Source organism: Neolamprologus brichardi, chromosome 3, assembly GCF_056152115.1.
Source record: "Neolamprologus brichardi isolate AB-2024 chromosome 3, ASM5615211v1, whole genome shotgun sequence".
Taxonomy (NCBI): Eukaryota; Metazoa; Chordata; class Actinopteri; order Cichliformes; family Cichlidae; genus Neolamprologus; species Neolamprologus brichardi.
This window is the reverse complement of record NC_142106.1, coordinates 1,983,656-1,997,436: the sequence shown is the minus strand read 5'-3', so window position 1 is coordinate 1,997,436 and position 13,781 is coordinate 1,983,656. Positions and strand designations below refer to the sequence as shown.

General features: G+C 40.4%; 1 protein-coding gene; it reads left to right on the top strand.

The window, feature by feature from the left end:
• LOC102782036 (GTPase IMAP family member 9-like) overlaps positions 1-13,781 on the top strand; it is a 61,466-nt gene that overhangs the window by 20,696 nt on the left and 26,989 nt on the right.

The window sequence follows — 13,781 nt, the reverse complement described above, 5'->3', positions numbered from 1 at the left end:
AATAAACACAGGAACAGAGTGTAATTTGTATCTTAATGTCAGTAAATTGTTTTCTGTTGACTTTGGACATCACAATTACTATAGGTTGACTAGCTATTATTCAGTAGAAATAATTGAAATAATACACCACAAATGATCTAGATTAAGTTTTCTGAATGGTGTCTACAAGGTTTATTTTAAATACCTTTTGTGATGTGAGAAGGGAAAAGTTCAAATCAGTAATACAGAGAAAGGTTTAGATTTGTGTTAATAAGAATTTGAAACAAAAAAAATAAAATTATGTTAGTCCATAACAAGTCCATTCCCTGAACTGTTTATGTTTATCAATAAAAAGGTGTCATGTATACACTCCCTGTGTCTAGATCATTATTTCTGAGCATGTTTCAAATTGCAATTAACACCCAAAACCTTAAACAAATCCCCTTTAAAATTGTTTAAAGTGTAATTCTAAAGGAAAGATTTTTGTTTTAACACTGGTTTTAACCATGTGTTTGACAGCAGGGTTAGGCTCCTGATCACAGACCTACATGGCCATCATCTTTACTTCTGAAACACTCCATTTCATTTTCTTTCAACTCAATTTTTTTTTTTTTTTTTTTGCTGCCAACAAATATATCTTTCCAGATACAAATTTATCAGTTTCACCTACTGTATTTTTCAGACCATAAGGCGCATTAAGCAAAACAAAATAGTCAGATAAGTCAAACTTCACTCAATTCATTCTTCTTGCTTCCTCCACTTCCGTACCATTGATTCATTAATGTTGAATTCTCGGGCAGCTTTATGAAAATGAACTATATGCATTCATATTAAGTTAATGAAACAATAAATTGAGCATTATATTAGTGATAAAGTGAAGATCAATCTCTGCTAATAAGTTCAATCAAGTAAACTTCAAAATAAAATCGTGAGAGTCAGTGTCATCATATCAGTAGCTGCATTTGATTAAAAAACCAGACATTTCCCTGAGTTCATATAATTCAACACATACAGAAAAACAATTTACCTAATAAAGAGATTTTACATTTTTGAACAAAATGTCATTTGAGGTGATAACATATTAAATGACAACCAGTGTTGGGTAAGTTACTTTAAATTAGTAACGAGTTACATTACTAGTTACTTCTGTCAAAAGTAACTCCGGTAATTTAAGTTACTCATTACTTTCAAAGTAACTAGTTACTAGGGAAAGTAACTTTGGTTTTACTCAGACTTCTCTTGTTAATGTGTTGCTACCATAACTGGATACCCACCAAGATTGCCAGTCTTCTAGCTTGCTTACTTGCCACAAGTGCACTGTCCCACCTACCAACAGAAGGAAAAAATAATGTGCATATTTCCAGGAGAGAAATCCCACGCCTGGACCGTCGGTGACCGATGCCATGATTTTAGCCTATGAGAATAGTCTGAGGCGATCGTGGCACAAGAGTTGGGAGTTCGTCTTGTAATCAGAAGGTTGCCAGTTTGAGCCCCGGCTTGGACAGTCTCGGTCGTTGTGTCCTTGGGCAAGACACTTCACCCGTTGCCTACTGGTGGTGATCAGAGGGCCCGGTGGCGCCAGTGTCCGGTAGCCTCGCCTCTGTCAGTGCGCCCCAGGGTGGCTGTGACTACAATGTAGCTGCCATCACCAGTGTGTGAATGTATGGGTGAATGACTCGATATGTAAAGCGCTTTGGGGTCCTTAGGGAAGAGTAAAAGCGCTATAAATTAAAGCATGGATTTGGTGCACATTAACGCGCCAAATCCACACTTAAGCTTAAATTTCAAAACTTACATTTTAACTACTGATTTTATCTATTGTTCTGATTTTATCTGTTTTGATTTTATATACTGTTCTGTTTGTTTGTTTGTTAATTAGTTAGTTTGCTTGTTTTAATCAATTTTAAATCATGCTTTTTATTTTTTTTTGTTTCTAATGTCTCTGTAAAGCACTTTGAATCACCTTGTTGTTGAATTGTGCTATACAAATAAACTTGCCTTGCCTTGTCTTGCCTATATAAATACAGGCCATTTTCGTCACAGCGTCATGTGCGCTTTTTACATCCAAGACAAAAACTGCAGTCGTGGTGCTTTCCATTGTACTCAGAATTCATAAATTCTGCCTTCTGAATAGGAAGATGTAGGTAACACCAGACTGCAGATGAGCTGCATACAGGGCTACACTGGGACAAAATAATCGGCCCGAGGATTTTGACTAGAGACCGGCCCGCCTTTGACAAAGTGGAGGAGCAGTTGCAATGCTCTCCATTTGTCCCATATGTGTTTACATTTTTTTTTTCACATTGTACACATTATTCTGTTTCTATGTATTTGCTATGATTTGCTATTTGTCAAGTAACATTGCTTCACTCACTATCCCGGGTTCGTTTGTGTAAGCGTTGTGTTGCCGACAAATCAAACATTCTGCAAATTAAGACAAATACTAAGTTATATTTCTTTATATTTTATTATGTTACAGATTAAGTCATTTGTTCATACTTACTTTGTTTGTCTTTTCAGTCGTCATAAGGGTCAGGTGTGGGGAAACGCCCGCCTGGCATGTCCTCATTTTAAAGTCCTGATGATGTCACATGTGACATCAGCAGGTCAAACCAAGTGGAGGGGTTTCCTTTTCAATAGAGATGCTTCCTTTTGTTTGTGTTAAGGTTTAAAGGGATTTGTTGAATGTTTTTCCTTTCGTTAATACTGCCATTTAGTTGTGTAAATGTGCATGTTAGAAGTGTGTAGAGGTTTTGTGTTTTTAGATAATCTGTGTAGAGTTTTAGATCCCTCAGTTGCGTGAGTGGTACTGGTTGGGCAATTGGAGGGAAATTGATGACCCTATTTAAAGCCAGTCTCTACCAGATGCAGGAGAGAGGAGAGGTGAGCTGTGTCACCAGATCCATGGTTTGTTGAGTTTTGTTAATAATTTGTTAATTATTTGGGGAGGAAGTTTTGTTAAGTTACATTAAATTAAGTTCACTGTAAATAAATTGCTCACCTTGGAAACCTGAAATGTCTGCATAGTCTGCTTCCCTACCACCTTCCTTGACGTTCGAGTCTGACTACTTCACACCGCCATTATAGGAAAAATTCTAAAGCCTTTGCATGAATACAAATGCTGTTGTGACAGCAATGTACACTGTTTTGATGATGACAGGGGATTTCTAAGAATCGCCCCACAGTTCTTCAGCTGAGACACCTGAGTTAGAAAACACAAACACTGCAGTTGTCTTTACTCGCGAGGACGGTCACAGAGCGCTCTGTCACTGTCTGCGTTCTTTATTTATACAAGCTTGTGTGCGTACAAAGATAACAAAGTTATTCTAAGAACTCAGAGCTGAGGTTCCCCTTTTCTAAATCTGTATGTTCTTAGAAAAGAGGAAGCTGTTAGTTGCTAAATAAGTTTATCACACAAGAGTTTATGTGAAAAGTCACGTAAACATGTGGATTGTTTAGCGATCCATAAAAAGACACATTTCATGTAGCTGATCACACCATGTACAATTTTCTTCTGACAGATGGTATATATGTATCAATATATCAATCGCTTGTTGTAAGATTCCGATAATTATTTTTTAAAATCTAAATATTTTAAATGAGAATAAGAAAGAAAAGTACTCTCCCTGTTAATGCCCTACCTGCCCCCCCCCCCCCCCCCCCAGGAAAACTTTGTTAGACCCGCCCCTGCACAGTTACAGCTACATAGAAAAGGATCCTGTTATTTTTCGTCTCTCAAAGACAGTTCATAACTTCCCTTCAACTCATTCATGTCACCTAAAAGGTAAACCTGTTTCTCCATCACCTGTTCAGCTCTGATGATTCAGTAAGAACATCTCCTGGTTTCATCTTCATGTTTCTCTCTCACCAGATAACCAAACCAACATCATGACCAGCAGCTTTACAGCTGTGGCTCCAGTAATCATCAGCTGATACTAGAAATTACTATTAAATACATATTGAGAATGAGAGAAGAGGCAGCTGTGCAGCTCCAGCTTTGTGTCTTTTTCATTGTAGCTGAAGTACGGGACAAACTGTGTTCCTTTTCACCTCAATACGAAACGTGTGATATTTTCTCTGAATACGAGATGATTCTGTTTTTTACGGGACGGTTGGAAACTCTAATAATTAACCTTGTGTACAAAATAAAGTTCAACATCAGTAACATAGCACCCACCCAGTTGTATAGAAACTCCGTCATGCTAGCTAGTACGCAGTACGGAAAAGGTCAGCATAACGAAAATAAACTCCACCTAAACTTGGTTTATCTGACCCAGATAGACTGCATAACTTCGTACCCGATCCATCAAATTAATACAAAACCACAGGCTACTATCCTTCTTTGGGACCAAAACCACTGGGTTGCACCACTTGCTCTTAGATGGTTCAATGGTTATTAGAGACAACATTAAATCCACCTCTTTCCTCAGTGATGTTAGCAGCCGCTCTGGAATCCATAACTCATACGTCTCACAGACGCTCCATCCTTTAATACAATGTCGTGTTCAATAACATCCGTCTTCCCAGGATTCTCCTGAAACACTCCAGAGCTGCATAACTCTCTCAACTGAAGCTGTTTTTTTTCTGAAAGGTGATTAAGGTCAAAATGCTGGAGAACACCTAAAGGAAGATACTGCTCTTCTACCTCTTCCTCCTCATGAATCTCCCTTATCAAAAGAACTTCTACTCTCTTCTGCCTCTCCACCCACTCCTTCAGGAGATTTAAATGCAAAACTCTACTGGAGCGAGAGTGACCTGGAGTTTCCACCCGATAGGTGGTTGCTCCCAGTTTCTGCTGAATCTGAAAAGGTCCTTGTAATTGAGCTAACAGCTTACTGTCATTACTTGGAAGGAGTATCTTTTGTCCAGGTTCAAATGACCTCTCATCAGAAGGTCATACCAGACCTTCTGAATGTTGCTGGGCAGCTACCATATGAGCTTGGGCTAGCTCAGTCATCTTCTCAAGTCGCTCCCTTATCTGTATAACATATGAGATGACATTAGTAGCCGCTGCCCCTCTCCGGTCACCGTCCGACATTTCTTTTAGCAAAGAGAGGGGGCCCCTTACTTCATGACCATATAATAGTTCAAAAGGTGAGAAGCCAGTAGAAGCTTGGGGTACTTCTCTATATGCAAAGAGGTAAGGCAGCCACTGATCCCAGTCAGTACCAGTGTTATTCAGAAATTTGTGCAACATCTGCTTCAAGATCTGGTTGAAGCGCTCACTCAGGCCATCTGTTTGAGGATGGTATGGAGTAGTCCTTAGGCCTTTGATGCCAAGAAGCTATAGACCTGCTTTAATAAATTTGACATAAAATTTGTCCCACAGTCTATCAGGATCTCACGAGGGAATCCCACCCTTGAGAAAAATTGCACCAGACAAAAAGCCACGAACTTGGCTTTTATAGATTTCAGAGGAAAAAGTTCAGGGTACTTCGTAGTATAATCAGTTATTACCAGCATGTAACGGTTTCCTGCTCTGCTTTTCTCAACAGGTCCAACAATGTCCATCCTCAACCGTTCAAATGGGGTGCTAATGACTGGCAAAGGCTGAAGTGGAGCTCTGGAGGGGGTTTTGATGGAAGTCTTTTGGCACTGAGGACAGCTTTTACAAAATTGGGCCACGTCAGTACGCAGGCCCGGCCAGTGGAAATGCTTCCTAATGCGAACCATGGTTTTATGGCTCGCATTAGTTTTATGCTTTCCCAAATGTCCTGCCCATGGCACAGAGTGCCCCAAATTCAGTACTCATGTAATCAAAAAATGTTCAATATCATCCTCGTCTGTGAGTTTTTGTAACTTAGGCTCCAGAACATGGGACTGTCCTGATGAGCCAGTACCTGACATACTGAAACCAGCTTGAGGAAGAATGTCATCATCTAGAGATTCTGGATCAGGTGATTCAGCTGCCTGACATTCAGGCACTGGAGAAGTGTGGGCTTGTACTTCTACCTGTAACAACTGAAACTGGTGTTGAAGTGCTTTAAAACGTTGTAGCGACTTCTATAGTCGCTAGAGGCGGGGGATGGAGCCCGCCTATTTGCCTGATGCGCTGTCAACTTTACGCAATAATGCGAGAGGTGGAATTGTTTCCTTGTTTATTAAAGTGTTTACAGAGTAATGTCATCTCGCGATTTGGACTCTTACAACGTTACAGGCTCTAATGTAACAAGACGAAACATGTTGTGCAGCGGTCAACAAAAACTACGGCTGCCCAGCCCTCCTCTCTGTCAAAATCACAACCAGTGAATGACAGACTGACGACGCCCTCTTAATGTCACTGCTATCACCCACGTGACTCCCATTACACATCACCATAGCAACCAAACAAATGAAAACCCAGTGGTCATCAAAAAATTCAATACATTCAATTATGGCTCCTACAAACGTTATTCTTGATCTCCACTCTCCTCCTTCTGTTTAGCCTATCTGGCCTCCTGCTGACCCATATGTGAACGGAGAAAAGAGATCAGATCTCATATTGTTGGCTCCTTACCTTGGCCCTCAATACTGTCTACCTCTCCAGAAACTCCATTTTCCTCTTGTTCTCCATCGACTTGTACTTCCGAGCCCATATGCTGGCTTGGTACATCTCCTTGGACTACTCTCACACTCCTTGCTCCTCTCTGCATGGTTTGATAAGGAGTGAAGAAAAAAATAGAGGGGAAAAAATACCCCGAAAATAAAGAAAACTGCCTTTTGTGTGTGTCTGTGTGTGTATGTGTCGCACAAATGTAATCTTCAAAAAATGGGTTTATTATACCCCAAAAAGGAAAAGATGATTACAAAAATTAAAAATGACCAAAATAAACTTTTTTAAGAACCACGTGGGCCCATAACAGAGGCTAACTTAACAGAACTCTACTCAAAAGTCACTTAACAAAACACAGCTCAACAAACTGACCTGCCCAAATGAGAAAATGCTCCAGTTATATAGCAAATGAAAAAAAACATTATATACACCAAAGGTGAAAACTAGAGAGATAACAGCTAACCATCATACAAGAAGAACCCTATTCCCCCCACATGATCACAATAGATCGTCCAGTCCATTTTATTGGCTTCTGCATTTAAACCAGCTCCATCCTCAGCCTCCTCTTTCGCTTTGAGGGTTTATTTTTTTTTTGTTTGTTTGTTTGTTTTGGGGGGGGGGGGCCTTCATTCCAGTCCACACTCCATACTAGTGGTGGCGGTAATGCATGTTGTTTGACAACCGCCACTAACATTTAAAAAGAAGAAAAAGCCTCTTCTTTCAACCAAACCAGGAAGGACTGGAGCGGACGCCAGGTAACTCAGCAAGAGCAGAAATAAAATTAATATAACCTATACCTATATAAAATAACAAACAATGCAAAGTAGAGTCTATGCCACCATTTGGACTAGAGCTTAGTGCTGTCATGCATTACAGGTAAACTCAAAATATCAAATAAGTTAACTTATGATCACAGAGGCTTTAGAGCATAATGTAAACATAAGACAAAAAGATCAAATGAATATTACCCAAGTATTTCAATTGTGTGCTTGCATGCAGCCATCACACATACACATAAGCAAGAAAACTGTATTCTCCATCATCATTATCAGTGAGCAGTAAAAAACATGTGTTTGATATATCCATAAATATGATGCTATAAACTGGTGCTGCACAATAATAGTCCTTTAGTATAATTCGGTAATTTGAGAGCGACTGTGGAAGCAAGGAGCTAGTTGAGATGTTTTGGGTGTCAGACAAGGATACTTTCCGGGCACTTCCCACCTGAAGGAGACCCCCTCCTGTTAGAACAATTAGCACATATAGGTATATAGTGGCTCTTTAGACTATGAGGTAGCTGACACATCATTACGCCCAACCAAAAGCTCATCTTGTACTAACCGGGCCGGGTTAGAGGAGCTAGACAGTTCAAAATCATGAACTTATTATTCACAGCTGTACAGAATTCAGTCTAATTCTAAGTTCAACTTACCATGAGCCAATTTCATATCTTCATCCCCAAAGAGAGTTCATGTGCAGCATTTTCAGTACTTAGTCCATTGTGCATAGGAACCACAGGCATAACATGACCATTGGTCAACTCACATGTACACTTTAGTCTAAGAATTGCTGCCTCTGCCTCTTACTTGAGAGTGAGTGATCTATTGAGAAGGACGGTTGACAATCTGTTTGGCCTTACTGGGAAGTTGTAGAGCAGATGGCTCGGTTAGTTTCCAGCCATCCGCTCAGCTCGGGACAAGGAGAAGTAATGTCTTGTCTTTTCTGCCCAGCATTCTTTCAGATCCCTAGTGACATGTCTAGACATGTTCCTCTTTTTTTCTGCCTGCTCCTCTTGACACGCAACCTGGCTTAATGACTCACATTAGTTCTCTTGGTCTGTTTACTCATGGTATTTAGCTAGACAGTATGATTTTTCCGTCGCTTTGCACTGCCTTTCACTCCTTGCACTGTTCAAAAGAGGAATCAGCAGGCAGCAAGAATCAATTGCTTTCTTCCATCAAGACAAGTACTGTTTGCCCATTGTTTTAATAATGTGTAAAGTAAAAGTATGATGCAATTAAAAGTTTAAAGTGCACATTTCCTATATAAACTGTGCTCATAGCACAAGATAAGCAGATTATATGACACTTTAGTAGCAAGAAAAACCATAGCTGCACTATAAACATGTAGTTTCAGCAACTCATCAAAGTTACGACCAAAACCTCACTGACACTGTGATCTGCATTTCAGGTAGTCAACTATCCCATGACACCTGGGTGGGGTGGGGGGGGGGGGGGATTATTTGCATCAATGCCAGTAGCGGTTTTTGATACAGGCGACACGGGTGGCTGCCCGGGGCGGCATCGTGGTGGGGTGCAGTGGCGTTCCTAGCCTAATTGGTTCCCTGGGTAAACACTCCCTCTGGAACATAATATTCCAGAAACACACTTTGCCGATCCGATCAGCTATTCATAACACTTCCTACGTTGAAATAGACGGCAGCACGAACAATCGCATGTCCGCCATTACCTGTCCTAAACCGGAAGTGTTGTCATTTTCGCGAAAATTGTAGTTTTTTACTTGTAGGCCCATAAAAGCCTATACTGTTCTTTTTAAAAGTCATGTTTGACGTTATACTTTTCTCAATAGTTTCTGGGATGCCTAGAACCCAAATATCACTGCTTTAAATTTTGATGCACATGCTGTTTTCTGTGCAAATTTGCATTATAGGATTGTTTTTGGTTTTTTCTGCAGTATATAAAAATTGGTGTATCTCAAAAATAAAACGACGGTAAAACCATCACGTGTCCACTTGTTTATTTTCCACATAAACCTTTCACAATAAAGCTCAAGATCCTGCTGACACTTTTCAAAATAAACTGAATCACGTGAAAGAGCAGATTATTTACGGATGAGAAGCAAAAAAGAGCCGTCAGGTGTTAAAAAATAAACCTTAGACTCAAACGTTAGAACAGGCTTTTCTCCGCAGCACGCCGTGTAATAAATACTCACAAAGAAAATTGTGGCCATTACAACTTATGTCTAAAATGTGTAGTGTTACATCCCCCAGGAGGATGTCTCTTCTCCCTACTAACCCTTTGTTTTGTCTAGGCTCCACCTCCTCTGTCCTGATTGGATGCTGCGCAGAGTCTGGCCAATTGTTAATCAGCAGAGCACTACTTAAGGCCTGTGGAGCTGTGCTTCTGTGCCCTCTGTCCATTTTGGTTGCCATACCTGTACAGGCTTGCATGCCTTTGTATCTTGTATGAGCATTGTTGTTTTCATGTTCAGACTACTTGTAGGGGAGAGCTGCCTTTTGTTTTGACATCCCGTTTTCTCCCGTTTATGTGTTGTTAGGTAGGTTATGGTTATAGGTTGTGTATTTTGTTTTCTTTGGAGTTAGGTAAGTTTCTTTTATTTTTACATCAGGGATGTTTTGTTTGTTATGTTGGCCTTGACTGTCCCTGATGTTATACCTCAGTCTGAACCCAAATCTCATCACCAGCATTAAATAAACCTTCTAAAATCACCATCTTGGCTCCTCCTTCTTAATGCTGGAGATGAGATTTGGGTTCAGACTGAGGTATAACATCAGGGAGAGCCAAGGCCAACATAACAAACAAAACATCCCTGATATAAAAATAAAATGCATCGGTTAAAACACTCGACTACAGGTACACGATGCCCAACTGGAAACACTTCAGCAATCCGAGATTCACAGAATTTACAGAAAATGTTAAATTTTTGTGATTTATATTGTTATCGGACAATAGATGTTTTATATCGGGATATGAGATTTTGGTCATATCGCACAGCCCTAGTAGTTACTATGGACTTAATGCATACATATATTAAAATTTGAGCTATAAAAGTTGTATTGATTTTTGGCAACTTGAAATGCTCCCAAAAATGGCACTACAGCATGTAAAAATATAAAGATGAGCTGTGGTGGACTTTGTTCTATGGTAGTTCTTAAAGGGTTAACATAAAACTTTTGTCGGAACCATACTGAATTTCACCAGAGAAACACACACACACATATGAAGAGAGAGAGAGTATGCATAGCATGCAAACAGCTACCAAACAGCCATCATAATACGTCATACAATGAGAACAGGACAAATCAACAACTGACAATGACAAATTAATATTAAAATCTGTAACATAATGTATTGTTTGGAGTTTAGTCTGTTACTGTTACTTTCTTTACCATTTCTTCTTGGAGCAACTGTAACCCACATAATTTCCTTGGGGATTAATAAAGTATTCTGACTCTGATTGTTTCAGGATGACCTGCCATTATCCAGTCACACATCTGCGTACCTGTATCTTTTGCTCTTTTCTCCTCCTCTTCTTTTCTCTTTTTTCTAAACTGAGCACCTGATGGCTTTCAACTTTTCTTGTCCATCTTACATTGGTTTTAATTTTGCACTCCAGTATGAACACCCATTCCTCAACCCGAGGATCACCACAACATAACCTAATAGACCTACACCTTAGTTCACAGATTAGCTTTGTCTAAGGTTTATTTCTGGGATTTCGCACTACCCAGGATTCAAATCATGAATACATAATGGGCTTGGATTTATAACATTGTGAATGAAATGTGATCTATTTGGAAGCAGCAGGCCCCCCTCCCCTTTCAACAGGTTGTGTGTGAGACTTTTAATCATCAAACTGTAAATCATAAATTTTAAATTGTTATTGATCCCTTTACCCCTGCCCTAAAGTGTATATTTATTCTTTACTCTTCTTATATTTATTGTTTGTTTAGTTGCACTGCTGTAACTGGAGCCTCGTCGTCTTGTCTCTATATATGCTGTACTGTATTTAGCGGAGATGAATACAGTACAGCAAGTTTACTTTGACTTCAGCAGTGAGCAGGTGCACCGAGGGCTCTCGCGCTCACTTTTTGCGTATAGAATTTCGAAAAAACATCGGTGCAAATTATGTCTTTATCATAATGTCTGGTGTTTTCGTGTTTGTTGGTTTCTTTTTATTTTGTTTTATTTTGCAAGTTGGTTATTAGACGCTGCTCCAGCCAGAGAATCCCCCGCCGCCCCACCCTCTCCTCCCTGTGCCGCAAGCAGCAGGCGCACCTCGCAAACGAAAGGCGGCCTTAATCCCGGCAAATGAGCGATAGAAAACCGTCCCAGAGGGAGTGTTTGCCCGGAGCACCGAACAGGCTAGGACCGCCACTGATCACTGCCAGCAGTAGAGCTGGCCATTTGGTGCTTGGGACACTGCAGATGTCAAAAAACACGATTCTCATAATATTCTCAGAGAAGCTGGTCGAGGATGGGTCTTCGGGATGTGCAATATCAGTGCATGGGTCTGTAGTCATTGTAATCTTTGGAATGAGATGTCTTCGGCACAGGCACGAGGCAGCTGCATAAGTGTGGGTGTCTAAAACTATGGAAGACGACAAGGATAGACAGGTTGTCCAGATTGGTAAGTGCCTCTCTATATATCACACTCTTTTTCAGGTGTACTTTACACTTTAGATAAAGAGCAACGCAGCTTGGCAGACATGTATTGGGTTAAACTTGTACATGTGTACAATAACTGTCTGAATTGCTCAGTAGAGTACGCAAACAAAGACAACCACACAAAGTCTGCTTTCTTATGAGTAAATTTGTGCTCCGTCGACAGAGATATAAAAAAAATGCATGTTTGTGTTTTCAGATGATTTTGTCTGATCAAAAGTACAATGTAAACCGTGAGTTGCTAGTTGGCAGAAATCTCCTGTTGTTCTCCAGCTTCTCCGTGGAAATTAACATTTTAGATGACAAAAACAACAACAAAAGCCCAGGAGGGATTGAGAACTTTCAGGGATAAGGTGTTGTTATGATTTCATAGTTTTACTGGAGTTTTACTTTGTGTATGGGATGAAGCGTGTTGTGGGATTTCTCTTTAGTGTATTGTCCTTTAATGTATTGTCTTGATGAAATGCTTTCATGTTACTTAGTTTAGCATGTCTGGTTCACACCTCATTCACGCTGGGAAACAGATGGTGAGAAACTGGTGAATGTCTCCCAGGAGACGGAAGCTCACACAGGATGGCTTGACCCCAGAGTGGGGGACATTCTGTGATCTGCGTAGGGTAAGCGATGAGAAGGAATGTTTGAAAATGTGGATGAGGGAAGCAGAAAGGAGGGAAAATAAAGCAGCTCTGAAAGAATTACCTAGAGAAGTGCGTAGAAGAGGGGCGGACGCACAGTATGTCTCCGCGTCTCTTTCAATTCAATTCAATTCAATTCAATTTTATTTATATAGCGCCAAATCACAACAAAAGTCGCCTCAAGGCGCTTCATAGATACAGAGAAAAACCCAACAATCATATGACCCGCTATGAGCAAGCACTTTGGCAACAGTGGGAAGGAAAAACTCCCTTTTAACAGGAAGAAACCTCCGGCAGAACCAGGCTCAGGGAGGGGCGGGGCCATCTGCTCTGATTGGTTGGGGTGAGAGAAGGAAGACAGGATAAAAGACATGCTGTGGAAGAGAGACAGAGGTTAATAACAGATATGATTCAACACAGAGAGGTCTGTTAATACATAGTGAGTGAGAAAGGTGACTGGAAAGGAAAAACTCAATGCATCATGGGAATCCCCCGGCAGACTACATCTATTGCAGCATAACTAAGGGAGGATTCAGGGTCACCTGGTCCAGCCCTAACTATATGCTTTAGCAAAAAGGAAAGTTTGAAGCCTGATCTTGAAAGTAGAGATAGTGTCTGTCTCCTGAATCCAAACTGGAAGCTGGTTCCACAGAAGAGGGGCCTGAAAACTGAAGGCTCTGCCTCCCATTCTACTTTTGAATACTCTAGGAACAACAAGTAGGCCTGCAGAGCGGGAGCGAAGTGCTCTAATAGGGTGACATGGTACTACAAGGTCATTAAGATAAGATGGGGCCTGATTATTTAAGACCTTGTATGTGAGGAGCAGGATTTTGAATTCAATTCTGGATTTAACAGGAAGCCAATGAAGGGAAGCCAAAACAGGAGAAATATGCTCTCTTTCTAGTCCCTGTCAGTACTCTTGCTGCAGCATTTTGGATTAACTGAAGGCTTTTCAGTGAGTTTTTTGGACATCCTAATAATAATGAATTGCAGTAGTCCAGCCTGGAAGTAATAAATGCATGAACTAGTTTTTCAGCGTCACTCTGAGACAGGATATTTCTAATTTTAGAGATGTTGCGCAAATGGAAGAACGCAGTCTTACATATTTGTTTAATATGTGCGTTGAAGGACATATCCTAGTCAAAAATGACTCCAAGGTTCCTCACAGTGTTACTGGAGGCCAAGGTAATGCCATCCAGAGGAAGAATC